Genomic DNA, 21,581 nt, shown 5'->3' with positions numbered 1-21,581 from the left:
AAAGCTCTGTCTCAAGTTTTGAGCTACATTTATAAAAAAGCATAGACAAGGAAACATGCCACTTTGCTTCAGAGGGCCCAGGAACCTTAAAAAATATGTGCTGAACCTCATCCAAGGACCCTGCTTCCATTTTCCCTCCAGGAACTATGGCAAAATGGGAGTCTTCACTTGCCTTGAATGAACACTCAAAGAAGAAAGGAAGCAATGACTAGCCAAGTAGTCTTTAAAAAGAAATTCTAGGTTACCATTTAGACTCTCTAAACCAGTGGTTCTCAACCTTCCTAATGCCGCAACCCTTTAATACAGTCCCTCATGTTGTGGAACCATTTTATGGTTTCCCCAACCATAAAATTATTTTTGTTGCTGCTTCATAACTGTAATCTTGCTACTGTTATGAATCCTAATGTAAATATCTGATATGCAGGATGTATTTTCATTGTTACAAATTGAACATAATTAAAGCACATAGTGATTAATCACAAAACCAGTGGTTCTCAACCTTCCTAATGCCGCAACCCTTTAATACAGTTCCTCATGTTGTGGAACCATTTTATGGTTTCCCCAACAATAAAATTATTTTCGTTGCTACTTCGTAACTGTAATTTTGCTGTTATGAATCATAATGTAAATATCTGATATGCAGGATGTATTTTCATTGTTACAAATTGAACATAATTAAAGCATAGTGATTAATCACAAAAACAATATGTAATTATATATGTGTTTTCCGATGGTCTTAGGCGACCCGTGTAAGGGTCGTTCGACTCCCAAAGGGGTCTCGACCCACAGGTTGAGAACCGCTGCTCTAAACTTAAAACCAATGACCAGGGCCTATCTCAAATGTTACCTCCTTCATGAAGTTCTTCATCATTCTCCCAGCCTAGTGCTATCCCTCTCCCCTCAATTCTTGTTTCTCATCTCTGTGAATTTTAAAATACATAGCACCTGAAGAGCAGCAGGACACATTTCATCTCTGGCTATAGCCACAAGGTCATTAATGATGATTAATTGAGACAGCATAGGCAAACCAGTACATAGGTACTGAGAACCAAAATCATATACCCTACACAGCTTACTGTCTACTTTTTTTAAAAAATATATTTTATTGATGTTTTTTTACAGAGAGGAAGGGAGAGGGATAGAGAGTTAGAAACATCGATGAGAGAAACATCGATCAGCTGCCTCCTGCACACCCCCCACTGGGGATGCGCCCACAACCAAGGTACACGCCCCTGGCCAGAACTGAACCCGGGACCCTTCAGTCCGCAGGCTGACGCTCCATCCACTGAGCCACACCGGCCAGGGCGCTTACTGTCTACTTTAACATGCGTCTACTATTCCTCCATTGTCATCAGTATGACTTTACCATTTGCAAAGACCCTTGCCCACCAATATCCAAGTTGCAAATAGTTTTACTGTTTATTCCAGTAACTCTTCAATAGGAAGCATCCACTGACAGTTTATACCCTTAGACTTTTGAACTTCTTGCCTCCAAATCTCTGTCCTGCCATGCCTACCTGTTCAAACCCATTTCATCTCATGATCTTACCCAATCCTAATCAAGTCCCCACTTCCCACTGGGAAATCCTCGAAGTCTCAATATTCCAGGCTTCCCCATCCTCTCCTAAAACTATTAGATTCTGTCGATATGGAGTTCTCCCTTCCAGTGGTAAGCTGTAAACTCAGAAAGCTTTTTCTTGGCAACATGTTGTCCCAGTGATATTTTGGGGAGCCAGTATTCCACATGCCCATTCTATGAATATTAAATCAAATAATGAATTCATGGGGTGAAGTGATGGGTTGGTTTGGATTCGGCAGGCATAAGGTAATTGTAAAAAAAGAGTTCTTACTTTGAGGTTGAATTTGAAGCCACTGAAAGGGATTTGGATTTGATTGTTTTTATGTCCCTATTTCATAATTATACTTTTATGCATTTTTCACTTTTCCATGCCTTTGACTGGACACATGAGAGCACATGTAACAGGGCCCACATACCCTAGTGCAGGGGCTAATTTAAAGCCAACACTAGAGTGGAATTGCTGCTTTCTTTTCCTTAGAGTCTACTTGTTTGTGCTCAATAAGCTAAACACCTGTGGAATTTGGGGACCCAACTACTATGCTTGCTTCTCTGAGAAGCTGTAGGGTAACTGTGCAGGCATCAGCCGGGCATGTCAGACACAATATAAGTATAGAGAAGGAAAGAAAAATAGATTCATGACAGCAGGTCCATCAATAATACATTGATTTACTGAGTGTCTCCTGACAAAGGTCAGAATTCATGAGAATTTCCTTGGGAACTTGCAATTTTCTCACTGACAGAGACTATGAGTTGTATTAGGCATTTTCTACTGCAGCTGTTTTCAGTAATTTCCAGTGCATTTTTTTCATTTATGCTGAGGGATGACATATTTAGCAATTTCCAAACACTGAGGGAGAGGGATATTTCCCATAGAGAATCATGAAATTTGTGCCACAAAATGCTTGTCCAAGCTCCTCGTTTTCAAATGAAGAAAATAAGCCCATGGAGAAATGACAATATACAGACTGTCAAAGCACACATCCTAATGGCTAAGCCCTGAACTCAGATTCTAGGTGGAATTTTTCTAAGGCACAATGGGGATTTCCATTTATGTCTTCTGGATATGTGAAAACAAACAAAGCACATATCTAGAAGGAACCAATAAGTTCTCAACTTATAGATGCTTATGCTGGCTATTTACTTCCTTGCTGAGGGCTGGAAAAACATGAACAGAAGCTGAATGAACCAGCAGAATGAGTTATGGGAAAAGTAGAATTTCTTTGGTATGGAAAAAATGAGGCTGTGCTCAAGAATACTAGGCATGTCCTAACTAATGCACTACAGTGGTTTGCTGCCAAGTAATTGATTTTCAGTGCTACGGTTTTTTGTGGTTTTTTTTTGTTTGTTTCATTATAAAAAGGGGGTTAGAAATGATGGCAGCTACCAGAAGGAGACGTTTACTCCTCTGAGATACTTTCATCTCTGGCTATAGCCACACGGTCATTAATGATGATTAATTGAGACAGCATAGGCAAACCAACTTAATTTATATTAAGAAATCAAGAATGATAGCCCGGCCAGTATGGCTCAGCAGTTGAGCATCAACCTATGAACCAGGAGGTTGCAGTTTGATTCCCAGTCAGGGCACATGTCTAGGTGGCGGTTCAATCCCCAGTGGGGGGTGGGGGTGGGGATGAGGGTGCAGGAGGCAGCTGATCAATGATTCTCATCATTGATGTTTCTCTTTTTCCTTCTCCTTTCCTCTCTCTGAAATCAATAACAATATATTAAAAAAAAGAAATCAGGAATGACAGCGATAAAACAGATAATGTGCTCATATACTTTTAAATAGATAATATAACAATCAGTTTGACATATTCCATTTATAATGTGTAGAATAGCCCAGTTAAATAAATGATAACAACAAAGAAAAAGAAATTCAAATGCATGGCTACTCTTATCTCTTAATTACTTCAAATATTCCATATTTTTGTAACTAATGCCTTTTCTTTTGTCCCCAGCTCCCATCTTACCCAAGGCTATTTACATATGTTTAAACCAGGTGTTTCCATATATACATAGCTATTACCTAGAATCTAGGTGATCATAGCCTATCTCCCCTTTGTTACTTTTACAACATCTTGCTTCTGCACTTTTCTCTTCCACCCTAGCCTTTCTAAACATTTTTTAGAGGGCATGCAACATTGTGTGCCTTTAGCAATTCCTCATTCACTCATTTAAGCCTCAGAAGCAAGCGATTTTACCATCTAGCTTCTGAAAGAGGCAATGCCTTTTAGCCATCACAGAAAGTAAAGCAGAATTAAAGTTAAAATGTGTTCCTTCAATGTCACCACAATTCTTGCCAACTGATGGTCATTTAGGCCCTTGCCATACTGTAATGTTAAATGTTAATGCATTATGAGTAAAAACACCTTGGGTTACCCATGTCAGCATTTTCTGCCAGTCAGATATACTAGACTCATGGTCGGGAAACTGTGGCTCGCGAACCACATGAGGCTCTTTGGCCCCTTGAGTGTGGCTCTTCCACAAAATACCATGTGCAGGCGCGCATACAGTGCAATTGAAACTTCGTGGCCCATGCGCAGAAGTCGGTTTTCGGCCTGGGCGAGTCTATTTTGAAGAAGTATTGTTGATATTTGGCTCTGTTGACTAATGAGTTTGCCGACCACTGTACTAGACAAACAACAAAATATAGGTATAATTATTTGAAGATGAAAAGCAAGCCCTGACTATTGTGATTCAGTTGGTTGGAGAGTCTTCCAGTACACCCGAAAAGGGACAGATTCAATTCCTGATCAGGGAACATACCTAAGTCTCGAGTTTGATTCTCGGTCAGGGCACGCATGGAAGGCTACCAACTGATGTTCTCTCTTCTCTCTCTCTCTCTCTCTCTCTCTCTCTCTCTCTCTCTCTCTTTCCCCCTATCTCTAAAATCAATGGGATTGTCCTCAGGTCAGGCTAAAAGAAAAAAAAAGAAAATGAGAAGAAATATTAAGAGAAAGATAGAAATACATAGAAAGCCATGCTCTTCTACTTAACATTAAAAGACAAGGTGTCTGGTGACTGCTTCCTTACTAGACAACTCTGAGAACTGGGAACTAACCCTCTTCCCTTCACTGAAACTATTTCATCTAGTACAGCATTGTGCAATAGAACTTGCTGCAGAGATAGAAATGTACTATATCTGTGCTGTCTAATATGGTAGCCACATGTGGCTACTGAACACTTGAATACAGCTAATGAGACTGAGGACCAAAATTTTAATTGCATTTAATTTAATTTCAATAGCTGCAAGTAGCTATTAGCTACCATATTGGACAGCTTAGATCTATAAATATGGTGGTTATAGGCATAGCTAAATACCTTGCCAGTTCTGGAAATTCTATTGTGATATCTAATTCTATGTGGCTCATACTGTAGGTTGGCTAACCCAACTTCCATCCACAACATTTCCCTTTCCATCTGCACTTCCAGAGTGTGGAGGACGTTTGACACAGCTGTCAATAGATAGCAGCAGGAGTCTACTGAGTTTGTGAACCTGATAACGAAGAGAGATGCCTGATAAGATCTGTTTTGCCATTCAACAGTCACTCTTTCCCTTTTCACCATTTGACTACAAATATGAGAGCTGGAATAAGGAAGCCTTCCTACCTCATGAGACAACAATATGAAGATGAACACTGCAATAAAGCTTTATTAGTTCCAGGAGACAAGTATGAATATGAAATAGAAGCAAGAATTGAACAGTGGAAAGATTTCTTAAGAACATGGTTCCTTGAAGATGTTATTTAGCCACTGCAGTAACCATCATATTTATCTAAGCTAATGTAGTTCTGCTTTGTTACTTGCAGTCAGAAGCCCAGGACCACTGGATATTGAATACCCTGAGGTTTAAGTCCAAAGGTTGAAAGAGGAAAAGTTGTTTTAGATTAGTCGATTAGAAAGCTAAAAGTTCAAGATGGCAGAATAAGCCCTAACTGGTTTGGCTCAGCAGATAGAGCGTCGGCCTGCGGACTGAAGGGTCCCAGATGCAATTCCGGTCAAGGGCATGTACCTGGCTTGCGGGCACATCCCCAGTAGGGGGCGTGCAAGAGGCAGCTGAATCGATGTTTCTCTCTCATGGATGTTTCTAACTCTGTATCCCTCTCCCTCTCCCTTCCTCTCTGTAAAAAATCAATAAAATATATTTTTTAAAAAAGATGGCAGAATAAAATGACAGATCATAAGAGCATGGATCCTTAATGATCTGAAGCTACTTACACAAGAAGTGAATTTACTACCAACACACTTTTTATGATGTGACTTTATAACTGGGATCTTATACAGCAAAACTTTTTGTTACATATAATCAAACATGCCTAAATGATATTTAGGTTTAATCACTAGTTCCATATTCATGTTAGGAAGAAGCTTTAAATAGAAATTTTGACAGCCCAAGATATAGTGTTATGTTAAAAATGAAATAATTAAACTCCTGCTTATTTAAGCCACTAGAGTTACTTCCAGTAAATGGTTTCCTGATATTGCTTGTCTCTATTTTACATTCAAGTTTGCTTTTAGTATGAAATAGATGGGATTTTGAGTCAATGATAGAGTGGTAAAAATAGAGAGATGAAATTGTAGAAATGAGTAATCAGCATTAACAAGGGTTAGGCAGTGGGAAAGCATGGAACAAGTTGCAAGAGCAGTTAATATCCCCTTTGGATGAAGAGTTTGGTGCTATGACTCACTAGGATGGACCAAGGTGTGGTCTCAGAAATGGAGGATGAAAAAAAAATGCTATGAAGACGGAGTTTGAGTTCAAGAGAGATTGCACTAGAGCAGTGGTTCTCAACCTTCCTAATGCCGCAACCCTTTAATACAGTTCCTCATGTTGTGGTGTTGCTACTTCATAACTGTAATTTTGCTACTATTATGAATCCTAATGTAAATATCTGATATGCAGGATGTATTTTCATTTTTACAAATTGAACATAATTAAAGCATAGTGATTAATCACAAAAACAATATGTAATTATATATGTGTTTTCCGATGGTCTTAGGCAACCCCTGTGAAAGGGTCGTTCGACCCCCAAAGGGGTCGCGACCCACAAGTTGAGAACCGCTGCACTAGACAATTGGTTATGTATTTAGAGAGCTCAGATAACACACATGGGAGGGAATGCAGATGACTTTCATTATCACAAGTAGCAGCTGATGCCATATGTGTGACCGATTGAACACAGTAGGTCTAAATGTTTATGCTTCAGAAGTACTTAAAGAGCTCACTTTAAAGTGAAGAAAAAGGAGTGAATGTGTCTGCAACTCCAAAAATATGGGGAAAAATGATGTTTATTCCTGTTAAAGACATCACAAAATGAATTTCACGATTTGGGAAAGAAGTCCCTCCACAGATATCACTGGGAACTTTGACTTGATTGTCTTTGGATAATTTTAAGTTGGAAAGAGGGTACATGATTCTAGCCCAGAGGTTATTTATACAGAAATTTCCAGGAAAAGCAGGGAGACTGCCATGTGCATTTCAGCTGAGCAGACCAGGAATAGGATGTAATGAACTATTACTGATTTGTCAGTCAGCAGGCAATCAGAGCACTGCTTGCCAATCACGGTAACCCATAACCCCGGTCCACCAAGATTGGTGCAGGGAATGCATATGAGAACCATATGGGGAATATCAGATCACCCTGAGTCTAAGCATCTCTTCTTACAATGTGGACAAAGGGGAGCCCCGGTAACTGCCTCCTCTTGCCAAATAGAAAAGGCATTTTTGTGTCAGAGAAGAGCCAAGACTCAGAAAACTAGAGAAAGTTGAGCTGTGAAATAGAATGAAAGAGAATACTATATGTGAAATTAAATGCCATCACATGATTTCTCAGTAACATGCCATACATTTTCTTTCTTGCTTAAAAGCTACTTTGAATTGCCTTTCTTTCTGATATCTCCAATTGAAAGCATCTCCATTAATGTGTGTACAGTACTTGGTTCAGAATATATGGTCACTGTAAGAGGCCCATTACATGGATATGTTAAGAAAGTAAAGCATTAACCATGAATGTAGTATGGGCTCACATCTTCTTAAAATGTGCATAGAAAAATATAGAGGGCTAATATTTTCTTATTTTTAATCAGGCATTTATAAACAAGAGTGCATACATTAATTACATAAAACATCATATTGTCATTAGCAGCAGCAAAGGAGAAAACAGGGATGGTGAAGCAGATGCTCCAGGTGGATGCAAAGGTTGAGTTGTGTTTTTCTCCTTAAATGAAAAAAAAAGTCATTTGTGAGTCCTGACTTGAAGCAGGAACAAGCTTCCTCTGGAGCTCATGAGCCTGGGGGACATGAGTGAACTCAGTGCCCACAGTACAGGGGTTGCTCGGAAAACACCAGCTGTGAATACTCCCGTTACACTCTATATCATACTTGTACATGGGGGGGGGGGTTCCAGAAACCCTTTTATTACCTGGTAGTTATCTCGTTTCCTGGGTAGAGGGCTATTATTTTCTAGTGCTGATATAAAACAGACTCAGACTTGAGATAAGCAAAAAGTAAGATTAATCTCATGTGAAAATTCAGGAGCCAGGTCAATGATCCTTTCTGAATGTAAATAAATCTCACCTCCATCTGCATGCCAGTGAACTTCTCTGAGGTTGGTAAATGCAAGAACTTAAGAACTGTTGGTGTGGATGAGACATAAAAGATCCTTAGCCTCACAGCCAAGTTTGTCAGATAAGAACACTCAGGTCAGAGAGGTTTTAAGTTTCTGAGCCAAGACTAGAACCCAAAGCTCCTACCTAGGTACTTAGCTAAATGCAGAGTCTCCTACCTAATTACAGTCTCTTCCTTTCCAGTCTATTCATTAAATGAAAGGAAAGACAACATTCCAGGGATGAGAATGAGCACAAAGTCCCAGAGTCCAAGGAGTGGTGCTAGGGTGGAGGAGAGAGTTGGGGTAATGAGGATATTTGTTATTTTAGTAACTAAACTCTGCTGGATAAACTCCAAGAACTTCTTATCCTCATTTCTGTTTTCTAGTAGACAGAATTAGGGTCCGTTCCAGGGGCTATGTTTCCTACATGTGGGCAAGTGATTAAAACCTTCCAGAGATTCAAAAGTAGTGACTCATTTAGACTTCTTGTGACAGCATTTAATTCTTGAACTATAGGTGGGGCTGACCGGGTGGGAGTGTCATTGGTCTCATAGCCCAAATTAATTTTTTCCACCTCCCTTTTTCACTTTCTTTTCATTTTCCCTCCTGAGTTTTAATGATGCAAACAACACTGAGGTACCATATCATCTCCCATACCTAAACTGAAATAGATTCACATAATAGTTTTACAGCACTGAGCATTCAAGTCACAATTGCTATCTGATTTGCCTTGCTCTGTCTTAATGGCCAACAGAAAATACTATCAGAAACCTTTATAGGAAAGCAGAGAACATATTAACATAATAATAGCATCTTAACAATTCACTGGAAAGCACTACTGGCTCAGCAGCTGGTTTTAAGACTCTGTTCTTTGCCAAACTTCTGACGCACTTTTTCCTTTTACTGCCCATAACGAACCTTATTCTCTTAATTTATTACTCAGAATCTGAATGACTTAAGAATTAAAGACCATCTATTTGGGTAAATTATTTGGTTAATAATGCCTAGTGATATAACCTAAATAATCATATCAAACCTTACCCTTGAAATCCTAGTCCAGCCGTGGGCAAACTACGGCCCGCAGGCCGAATCCGGCCTGTTTGAAATGAATAAAACTAAAAAAAAAAAAAAAAAAAAAAAAAAAGACCGTACCCTTTTACGTAATGATGTTTACTTTGAATTTATATTAGTTCACACAAACACTCCATCCATGCTTTTGTTCCGGCCCTCCGGTCCAGTTTAAGAACCCATTGTGGCCCTCGAGTCAAAAAGTTTGCCCACCCCCTGTCCTAGTCCCACGTTCTACCCCATTCAACCTAGCCCACAGAATAACTGGTTCTTAGCAACTGTCATTGAACTACAATGTTAACAACAAAATTACAGGTGCTACTTATCAGTCAAGACATCTGTTACAGTCCTAGAAGACAACCACAGAGATGGCTGCTGTTTACATACAGATGGCTAAAGTTCCTGCTTCAAAGATGGTCCTCAAGTACAGCAGTAGCTAGTTGGGGAGCTCAGGTACTAATGACATCCTTAAAAGAATGCATTTGAAATTTTCAAGAGACATGCTTATGAAAACTTGGAAATGCAAAAAAAAAAAAAAAGGCCTAAAGTCTCAATGATTGATTGCATAGCCAAGTTTGCATTTACTGAACAGGGGGAGGGGATATGGGAAAAATACTACTTGCACTAAGTTTTTAAAAGAAATGATGTGTAGTAGTTGATGGGGTTTGGGGGGAAAGGATATAATTAATTACACATAGCACTAGTCTCTTGACTGGATCAGGGGTACCCTAGCTCTCAGAATGTTGCCAGTGAGCGATTGTAGTTGTACAGAAGCAGCAATAGCCTTTGCAGTGAAAGTCATTACATTAGGTGTCAAGTGATGTAAATCACAACAAAGAATGCAAACCCCCACCCGCAGACCAAGATTAGAGTCAGCCATGGAGTTGAATTATTATGTGAAATGCCTTTCTGCTATTAAAACACAAAGCGACAAGCCGAATTGCTCTTTCAACAATTTTAAATGCCAAACTTCCACACAGAGAATTTCTTTATCTGTGCTTTACATGTAGGCAATACTCGAGCTATTGCTCCCACTGAGCCCCTCCATGGTTAGGGAAAGACAAATGGAGGATGTCTTAGTAGGCTCAGGCTGCCATAACAAATACCACAGACTGGGTGGCTTAAAAACCAGAAATTTATTTTCTCACAGTTCTGGAAGCACAGCTTGGCTTCTGGTGAGACCTCTCTCTTCCTGGCTTGCAGATGGTTGCCCTCTCACTGTGTTCTCACAGGCCTTTCCTCACGGTGAGTGTATAGAGAGAGAGAGACAGAGAGACAGAGACAGAGACAGACAGAGAGAGAGAGAGAGAAAGAGATCTCTTTCTTTTTCTCTTCTTATAAGGCCACCAATCCTATCTGATTAGGACCCCACCCTTATGACTTTATTTAAAGTACTAGAGGCCTGGTGCACAAAATTCATGCACTGGGGTGGTGGTGTCCCTTGCCCAGCCTGCACCCTCTCCAATCTGGGACCCCTCAGGGGATGTATGACTGCCGGTTTAGGCCTGAACCCACAGGGGCCATCAGGCCAGCAGTCGGACATCCCTCTCACAATCCAGGACTGCTGGCTCCTAACTGCTTGCCTGCCTGCCAGATTGCCCCTAACCGCTTCTGCCTGCCAGCCTGATTAACACCTAACTGATCCCCTGCCAGCCTGATTAACACCTAACTGATCCCCTGCCAGCCCGATCGCCCCCAACTGCCCTCCCCTGCCAGCCTTGTCACCCCCAACTGCCCTCCCCTGCCAGCCTTGTCACCCCCAACTGCCCTCCCTTGCCAGCCTGATGGCCTCCAACTGCCCTCCCCTGCAGGCCTGGTCACCTCCAATTACCCTCCCCTGCCAGCCTGATGGGCCCCAAATGCCCTCCCCTGCTGGTCTGGTTGCCCCCAACTGCCCTCCCCTGCTGGCCTGATCTCACCCCCAATGGCCCTCCCCTGCAGGCCTGATCTCGCCCCCAATTGCCCTCCTCCGGTGGAAAATTTGGTTCTGATTGGTCGGTTTCTATGCCAGTCAACATCAAAAGCTCTGCCTCCTAGGCAGCCATTGGCTCCTCACACTTCACCCAGATTTGGTTCTGATTGGTCAGTTTCTATGCCAGTCAGCATCTCTGGCCCTTCAATGGGGCCTGATCAGAAAGGCGAGGCTGATCAGCAGCCCAGGTGGAGGCCTGGAGAGAAATGGAGGCAAGGCTGCTGGAGAGAAGGTGGAGAGAAGGAGAGAGGCAAGTGCTGATCAACAGCTGCCTCAGAAGCTACGGATCAGACCCTACTTCTCTCTTCAGGCCTCTCTCTGGGCCTGATTTGCAGCCCCCTCAGCAGTCAGTGCTGGGTCACCATGCCTTCAGCTGCAGCAGTCAGTGCTGGGTCACCACAGCAACCCAGCGCTGACTGCAGGACTGACTTCTGGTTGGTTGAGCCTCTGGTCATGACAGACCCAGGGTTTTTATATATTAGGTATTACCTTCTTAAAAGTCCTATCACCAAATACAGTCACACTGGGGGTTGGGACTTCAAAGTATGAATTTTTTTGTGGCGGACACAATTAAGTCCACAGCAAAGGTGGTGTCCTTTGGAGATGTGAGCATGATTTTTTTTTTCTGATAAGATCTGTTCTCTGTACATGGGAATAATCAACAGAATCTAATAAGCAACTATTGTGTAGTTAGGGTCCTCAGCTATGTATGAAAGACATTGTCCATGCAGAAGAAAAGTAATCAGTAATATTTGGTAGCAATTTTTAGAGTATGACTAATGAATGCTGGCAGTAGAATTCAGGTGCCATGAAACTGTAGACACATAGGCTCTCCTTCCCAAAGATCTGAACACTCCCATTTTCTACCTCTTCTCTCCACATCCCTTGCTGCCAATAGGGAAGGTGTGGTAGCAATTGGTTTGGGCCTTTTTTTCCTTTCTGCCTGAACCTCTTACCATTCCTCACCCTCACTCCTTTCTGATCCATATTAACTTATTTTCTGAGATTCCTAGGAAGAGACAAATAAGGACTTTCTTTTTATCAGGCACTAGCCTAGCAGCCCAATGACTCAGAGGCAGAGGTTAGCAATGAGAATGTGGTATTTGAAATTGCATATAATCATAGGGTTTGAATTAGGTGAGTCATTTTTATTGTAAATTTTAAAAAACACCCAGAAGTGATTTTCTTTTTTGTAGTTGGGATGCACTGAATTATTAGACACTATTATGATTGCTATGATTATATGCAATCTTTCTACCTTTTACTGACCACCAAGGCTCATTTCCCTTAAGGGAAAATAAAAGGCAAGTTGGTTTGAATCTCGATAAATTTTGCCTCAATTCTTTTGAACACCCATATTAATTCAAACATGTTCCCGATATTAGTGAGTGACAATTAAATATAGCTTTCAAGTGCATTCACTGGTCTGGCTAAGCCATGCTTTATGTTATCTTTGTCCCACTTTCTATTGCAATCATACCAGACTGGAAACTAATCCCTAAACTTACCAAGACGTTTCATGAGCTTGACCTTGGCTCTGCAGAGAAGCCTGTATCCTTCAGTGAACCCCTAATCACGATTCATTTAAATGTTTATAATTTAAATGAACTTTATTTTAGAAACTTTTAGAGTTAATGCCCATTGGATCAGTAGTGATACTCTGCTTTTATTTCTGATATTAGTAATTTGTGGCTTCTCTTTTTTATCTTGATTACTCTGGCTACTTGTTTCTTAACTTTACTAGTATTGCACTTTACAGAGAACTGGATTTTGGTTTCCTTGATTTTTTTTTCTCTATTATTTTCCTGTTTTTAATTTTACTGATTTCTTCTCTAATTTCTATTGTCTCTATTTTTTTCTTATGTTTGCTTTAGGCTCAAAATAGTCTTCTTTTTCTAGTTTCTTAAGGTGTACACTTAGATTAATTGATATTAAATCTTTCTTCTTTTCTAATATATGCATTTAATGCTATAATTTTTCCTTTAAGTACTGTTTCTGCTGCATCTCCACCAATTCTGATAAGTTGTATTCCTTTTTTGTTTAGTTCAAATATATTTTTAATTTCACTCGAGACATCTTCTTTGATCCATGTGTTATTTGGAAATATGTTGATTAATCTCCAAATATTTGGGGACTTTCCAGCTATTTTTCTATTACTGATTTTTTTAAATTTTATGTGGCCCAAGTAAATACTTTACATGATTTCTATTCATTTTAATTTGTTTAGGTGATTTTTATGGTTAAGAGCGTTATCTATATAGGTGAATGTTTCATGTGAGTTTGAGAATATGAACTCTGCTGTTGTTGGATGGAGTAATCTATAAATGTCAGTTAGGTCAAATTGACTGATGGTATTTTTCCGGTCAACTTATACCCTTACTGATTTCCTACCTGCTAGATCTATCAATTAATGAAAGAGGGACATTGAAGCCATCAATTGTAATAGTGGATTTGTCTATTTTTCCTTGAAGTTCTATCAGTTTTGCCTTACATACTATGACAGATGGTTGTTAGGTGCAAGCGTGTTAAGGATTGTGATATCTTCTTGGAGAACTGATTCCTTTTTATCATTATGGAATACTCCCCCTGTTTTTTGGAATACTCCCTTTAAAAAATATTTTTTTATTGATATCAGAGAGAAAGGGAGAGGGAGGGAGAGAGAGAAACATCAATGATGAGAGAGAATCATTGACCGGCTGTCTCCTGCATGCCCCACACTGGGAATAGAGCCCACAACCCGGGCATGTGCCCTGACCAGGAATCAAACCATGACCTCCTGGTTCATAGGTCGATGTTCAACCACTGAGCCACACCAGCTGGGCTGGAATACTCCCTTTTGTCCCTGATAATTTTTCTTGTTCTTAAGTCTACTTAGTCTGAAAATAATTACCGCCCTGGCCTGTGTGGCTCAGGTGGTTGGAGCGTTGTCTCATACACCAGAAGGTGGCGGGTTCGATTCCCAGTCAGGGCACATGCTTGGGTTGTGGGTTTGAACCCTGGTCAGAGCAAGTGCGGGAGGCATTTGTTTGGTGTTAGCACCTTTCACCATTCCTTTACTTATGAACTAATTGAATATTTATATTTGAAGTGGCTGTCTCATAGAAAACATATAGTTGGATCTCACATTTTCATGCGCTCTGAAAATGTTTTGAATTGATATATTTAGATCATTTACATTTAAAGTATTGATATAGATTGATTTCTATTCACCGTTCTTATTCTTTTTTTCTTCCTCTTCTATTCTGCCTTCTCTGGTTTTAATTGAGCATTTTATATGATTCTATTTTATTTCTTCTCTTTGCATATCAACAATGCTTAAAAGAAAACTTAGCGAGTCCCCTAGAGTTCACAATATGTGTTTACAACCAATCTAATTTAACCTTCTTTTTTTTTTTTAAAAAAAGTATGTTTTTATTGATTTTCAGAGATAGAGGAAAAAGGAAGAGATAGAAACATTGATTGGCTGCCTCCTGCATGCACCCTACCGGGGAAGGAGCCTAAAACCTGGGCATGTGTCCTGGGCTATGAAATCAGTGACCTCTTGGTGCATGGGTCGATGCTCAACTACTAAGCCACGCCAGCTGGGATAATTTCACCTTCTACTAGTAATAACACCATGCTGTTTCACAAGTAGTGTAAGTACTTTATTATAGAGTATTCCCAATTCCAAACTCCCATCCTTTACTACATTGTTGTCAATGGTTTCCCTTATCTGTAATCATGTAATATTCTTTACTTTTATTTGAACAGTTACTTATTAAATACATAAATAAAATTTTAAAAATTATTTTACCTTCATTTATTCCTTTTCCCATACGCTTTCTTTTTTTATGTAAATCTGATTTTCTACTTAAATCATTTTCATTATTCCTGAAGAACTTATTTTAATATTCCTTATAGGGCAGGTCAGCTAGCAATATGAGACTAAAAAATTAAGAAACTTCTCAGACTAACATATAAGTTGAGTCTCATGCACTGCATTTTAGCAGGGAGTATCATGACTCATCCAGCATTTCAGAAGATGTGGAGAAAAAGGAACCCTCTTGCACTGCTGGTGGGAATGCAGACTGGTGCAGCCACTGTGGAAAACAGTATGGCATTTTCTCAAAAAATTAAAAATGGAACTACCATTTGATCCAGTAATACCACTTCTAGGAATATAGCCCAAGAAAACAGAAACGCCAATCAGAAAGGATATATGCACCCCTATGTTCATAGCAGCACAATTTACAATAGTTAAGATTTAGAAACAGCCTAAATGCCCATCAGCAGATGAGTGGATTAGAAAACTGTGGTATATCTACACAATAGAATACTACGCTGTTCTAAAAAAGAAAGAACTCTTACCATTTGCAATAGCATGGATGGAGCTGGAGAGCATTATGCTAAGCAAAATAAGCCAGTCAGAGAAAGAGAAATATCACATGATCTCACTCATTTGTGGAATATAAAGAACATCATAAACTGGTGATCAAAAATAGATACAAAAACAAAGAAGAATTGAACAGACTGTCAAATTTAGCGGGAAGGCAAGGGAGGGTGGGGTGGGGGTAAGAGATCAACTGAAGGACTTGCATGCATGCATATAAGCATAACCAATGGACACAGACACTGGGGTGGGGGCAGTGAAGGCATGTGCCGGGGGGTAAGGGAGGCCAGGGGGAGGTTAATGGGGGGAAAAGGAGACATATGTACTATTGTTAGTAATACTTTAAACAATATAAAAGATAGTATATGTACACAGTGAAATAGCCATAAGAACTAAAAACAGTTATTAGGGAGGAGGGGTGGAGAAACATGGGAAAGAAGTCTCTTGATCTTCATCACAAGCCCATCCATATGTGTTAAAGCATTTCTATTATTTACTTCAAAATGTTTTATTTTAAATAAAAAGGAGTAAGTAAAACCCTTATGATATCCTTCTTCTTCCCCAGTATGCTGGCATAGTCTAGGCCTAGCCACCCACTTGTTCTGAATACAGATACCTTGGGCTCTCCCTCTTTATTCTAAGGATTCCAGGGAATCTGCTCATTCCTCACACGCTTTAGCCTAACACTCTAGTGGGTCTTTAGGATATGGTCTTGTCAGCATTCCTAGCATGTCAACAGTGTCTTTGTTGCTCTTCTAATAAAATTCTTTCCCCTATAACATTTAATTACTCTAACTTTCCAGTTGATCTAATGTGTTATATAAATTTCTTGTGTGAATGACAGAATGTTGACGGTCTAATTTATCTTCCAGACATATTAAAACCAGCTAATTTTTCTCTCTCAGAAATTGTGAGTGTTTGGGTGGCATTTGATTATTATTGGTTAATATATTTAAGCTCCGGGGTGAGTATAAATATATTTTCAATTTAATAGATTTAACATGTCATTATTCGATGTTGGTGAATTTCTACTCGTAAGGAGAAAATATGTCAGATATAATGAACTTATTTGGACATCCTGATACTTAAAGCTTCAGTTATACAAACCTTGAGTATAAAATTAAATCGTATTGGATGAAAACGAAAACACACATCACAACATGAGCAAATGAATATTTGAAGGCTAAATAAATACAGACATAGCAGAAGTCCATTACAAAAATTCGATTATTGTCTGATTCCACTTATATGAGATACTTAGAATAATTAAAATCTTAAAGACAAAAAGTAGAATGGTGGTTGCTAGGGCTGTAGAAAGTGGGAGATGGTGAGTTATTATTTAATGAATATAGAGTTTCAGTTTTGCAAGATGAAAAGAGTTCTGAAGATGGATGGTGGTGATGGTTGCACAGCAATGTGAATGTACTTAATGCCACGAATTATACACTTAAAATGGTTAAAATGGTAAAATTCTGTGTCATATATTTTACCATAATTTTAAAAATGAGTATTTACTGTTTGAGCCCATATATATTATATACATTTCTGGAAGATGTACACTAATGTACAGTGACAGAAAGCAGATTGTTAGGGGAGATGACAGGAAGGAGTAGGAATGAGGATTACAAAGGGGCATTGTCTTGATTTTGGTTTTACAAGTGTAGATATGTCAAAACTTATCAAATTCATGCTTCAGATATGTGCAGTTTTTGCATGCCAACTAAACACCCAATAAAACTCTTTGTAAATAAATACATAAATAAATAAACAAACAAACAAACTAGTAGACAGACAGCTGCCTAGGAACAAATTTACTAAGAGCTTTTGAAATGCTTTCAGTGTAGCCTGTAATAACAAACATTTAAAATGTAATTTACTTGAAATGGTTTGTGTGAAACTCCATTCAGCTTCCTCACATAGGGTACCATCTCCCCAACCTCCTGCAGTCCAATAACAATAACTTGACCCATTAAATACTTGGTTGAAAAAGACTCAATTTTAAAAAGTTTAAAAGCAACCCATCGATAAAGTAAAAAACCATGCAATAGCCCAAAGAATTAATGACATGATAATTAATTATATTCTAAATCAAGTGCCACATATGGAGGCAGACTTGATGCTGCAGCACCCTCACATGAATGAGACACAGTTTCTTTGCCTGAGTGTCTGTGCTTTGAATGACCTACTAGGAGCCTTTGTTCCCTGTTTCTTGTTTTTGACTGGTTCTGGTCACTGTCTTATCTTGCTGGACTGTGCATTCCCTCTGTGCCTAGAACAAGGCTGAGTAAATAAAACACTATGAGTAATTTTCAGGACCATCCTATTAGAAAATTCTAATTTTATATTACAGAAAATTCAGACTTGAGGAAGTCAAGGGATGGCCCCAAACTCATGTGGCCAATTTGTATGGAACTGATGCTAGATGTAAAAATTGCATCAAGCACAGGTCTAGAGTACCTGATAGACCAAATAAATAAAGAAAGAATTGCTTAGATACCATTAGCAGGATCTCTTTAGCCTGGGTAATATGAAGTAGTTCTTGAACCCCTAAAAATGATAACTCTGTGGAGATGTGCAAAAGCCTATTTTCCCAAGAAGATGGGGTATGATGTCAACAGTTTATCAAATTGATGCATGACACCCCCCCAAAAAATGTTAGGAACCCACTGCTTTAGAACAAATAAAATGTATCCCTGCAAATTGAACTCATGGCCTTATAGACAGTACAGGTTGCCATATGGTTACCCTGCGGTATATGTGCATGAGTACCTGTGCGTGCACTGGATGGGGAAGAGCATTCCCCACAAACAGGCACTGTCACAGCTCCCTTAGCTCCTTGTGCAGCCATTTAAAATATGTGCATTCATGTACATAGGAGCTCTGTGAAGTCCTTGCCTACTTTTGCCCTTCAATAACACAGGGTTAGGTATGACAGAGCATTCTGTAAATGGAACATAAAGAAAAAATTATTACATTTTAAAGCAATATCATCATGAAGTTAAACATAATACTCTCTTTCAAACTGTGTGACAAATGAATAATGATGATCATAAACAAAGAAGGTAAACTGTTACCTTTGACAAGAAGAATTTTGGTCCTTATCAAGCTCTAAGAAAAAATCCAAACCCCTTTAAATGTCCTTTGCAGATGGTTTCTATCTGATATACCACCAATTTAGCCTTTTACTGAATCATATTCTCCTGAGCTAGAAGAGACTTTTTAGGTCATCTTGGACAGCCTCCCCAACCCCCTTCAAGAGACCCTTTCAGCATTCTTGACAGTCTGTGAACCAGTTCCAATGACAGACAGCCAAGTTGGTCATATGATTATTTTAACATCACCTCATAAAATGATTTGAAATAATTTTCTGAAAAAGTACTAGTAATACAAGCATTTATTACATTGCTGATTTGCATAGAGTTCCTTCAAAACTAGGATAATTCAAATGAAGACAGTCAAAGAAATTGCAATTAAGGGATAATGATATTTGGTATTTTACTACACGCAGTATGATCTTCAGTGTATGACATTTAAACTAATGTAGTAGGTTTTAGTGGGAGAGCTGAGATTGGAAACTATTTCTAAGTAGCAAACTGGTAGTTCATCCACAGAGTTACCTTTGTACTTCACTATCATTGCTCATTTGAGTACATAAGCTAAATATTGATTTATTAAATGTCTCCAATCTATTCTCTTAATATAATAGAACTCAATACTTGTTTGATGAGTTCATGAAGGAAGGAGTGATGGTTGTCCAAACCTGCTTCATGGGATCTAAAGAAATAAGTATATCTAATGGTTCTATTTATTTCCTATCTTGTTCAATGATTTCCCCAAATTCATAGAAAGCATGTGCCTAAGAAAGACACTCCCTATTGTCTATGCCTTATAGTAACACTTCTGACTGCTGATTTAAAGCATTAGATCCAGATCCAGACCTCAACTGTAGTACTTACTGCTTTCTATCTTCTAATTATATGCTTATAAAGAAATCAGAAACATGTAATTATTAAACACTAGAGGCCCGGTGCACGAAATTCATCTATGGGTGGGGTCCCTAGGCCTGGCCAGCAATCAGGGCCTATCAGGGCCATCTTACCCAGTCCTGATTGGGGCCAGGCCGGTTGGGGCCTGCTGGCTGCCAGCCGGGACCTGCCAAACAGGGCGGGAGGGACGGGAGAGGGACTGCAGGAGGTTTGCCGGCAGGGGGAGGAACTAGGGGGGAGTTGGCTGGCCTTGGGAGGTTGGCTATGGGAGCATACTAAGCATCTGCCCCCTGGTGGTCAGTTCGCATCATAGCGACTGGTCAACCGGTCATTCAGTAATAATGGTTGCTTAGGCTTTTATATATATACTAGAGGCTTGGTGCACGAAATTGGTGCATGGGGGGGTCCCCTCAGCCCAGCCTGCACCCTCTCCAATCTAGGACCCCCTCGGGGGATGTCCGACTGCCGGTTTAGGCCCAATCCCAGGAATAGGGAGGGCCTAAACCAGCTGTTGGACATCCCTCTCACAATCCGGGACCACTGGCTCCTAACTGCTCACCTGCCTGCCAGCCTGGTTGCCCCCAACAGCCCCCCCTACCAGCTTGGTCACCCCTAACTGTCCCCCTGCTGGCCTGGTTGCCCCTCATTGCCCCCCCTTGCTGGCCTGGTAACCCCCAACTCCCCCCCTCTGCTGGCCTGGTTGCCCCTAACTTCCCCCGCTGTCAGCCGGGTTGCCCCTCACTGCCCCCTTGCTGGCCTGGTTGCCCTCAACTGCCCCCCCGCTGGCCTGGTCACCCCTTACTGCCCACCCCCGGCCAGCCTGGTCGCCCCATGCAGTCATGTGGTCATCCCTCACTAACTCCTCTGCCGACCTGATTGCCTCATGCAGCCTGCTGTTCTGTCGTCTGTCCAGTTGTTTCGGTTGTGATGGCCCCTGGCTTTTTATATATTAGGATATAGATGTTGAATGCATGCTAAGCAGCTTTTGGAAGGCTAGACTCCTATGAACTTCAACTATGTATATCACATCACTATCCCCTTTCCACCCCTAACCTTAATCCAACTTTGGACACAAGCATATAAAAACTCAATATAAAACTTTGGATTCTAGAAGAATAACAAAGTCTTTCTAACGGATGAATGTTACATGCAGTACATACCAGTTGGTCTAAGTAATGACATCAATCAGGTGTGTGGCCAAATCATGGTAACACAGATTCTTAACCTGGTTCTCTCTTGAGCCATGTGACTGTGGATAAATTATTTAAGGTCATTGTGTTCCCTTACTCCATCTGCAGAAGAGGCTAGTTTACTGCTTTTGTTTAACTATCAACTTCCTGTAAATGTGAGTTTTGAGTTCTGCAGAGAAGGGTGCACAGTGAAATGGAAATAACAATACAAAGATTGCAGTGTCAGCTCAATCATAATCTGTGTGGTCATTATCTTGCTAAGTTGCCATTCTTCACTTACACAGTAGAGAGTGATCTCCAAAAGCCTGCCTCTCTCTTGACAGTTGGAGACTGGGGACTAAGTATTAGGGAAGAATATTGAGAAGTTTCTGAATGTGGCCTAACTGATCTTATCAGGAATTCAATATGAACGAGAACATAAAAATAGAATATCATTATATTGTCAAGTCCTATGGCTGAGTGTGACTTATAGCTATAGTATCACAGATTCTCAATAGCTCTTGGATGGAGACATTAGGTTTTTTTTGCCACTTGGGCCTATCAATATCACAACTCACAAAATGGCAGTTGTCAGACATGTACGGGAGGCAACCGATTGATGTTTCTCTCACACATCAATGTTTCTCTTTCATTAAAATCAATAACATATCCTCAAGTGAGAATTTTTTTGCATCATTTTTCCCCTTTATTGAATAAGGTATTACAAATGTGTCCTTATCCCCCCAATGTCCCCTCATCCCCCCAATCCTGCCCTCACCCTCACCCCTGTTGTCCACATCCATCACTTATGTTTATATGCATGCATA

Source organism: Myotis lucifugus, unplaced genomic scaffold (genome assembly GCF_000147115.1).
Source record: "Myotis lucifugus unplaced genomic scaffold, Myoluc2.0 scaffold_2, whole genome shotgun sequence".
Taxonomy (NCBI): domain Eukaryota; kingdom Metazoa; phylum Chordata; class Mammalia; order Chiroptera; family Vespertilionidae; genus Myotis; species Myotis lucifugus.
Note: the sequence above shows the minus strand (reverse complement) of the source record.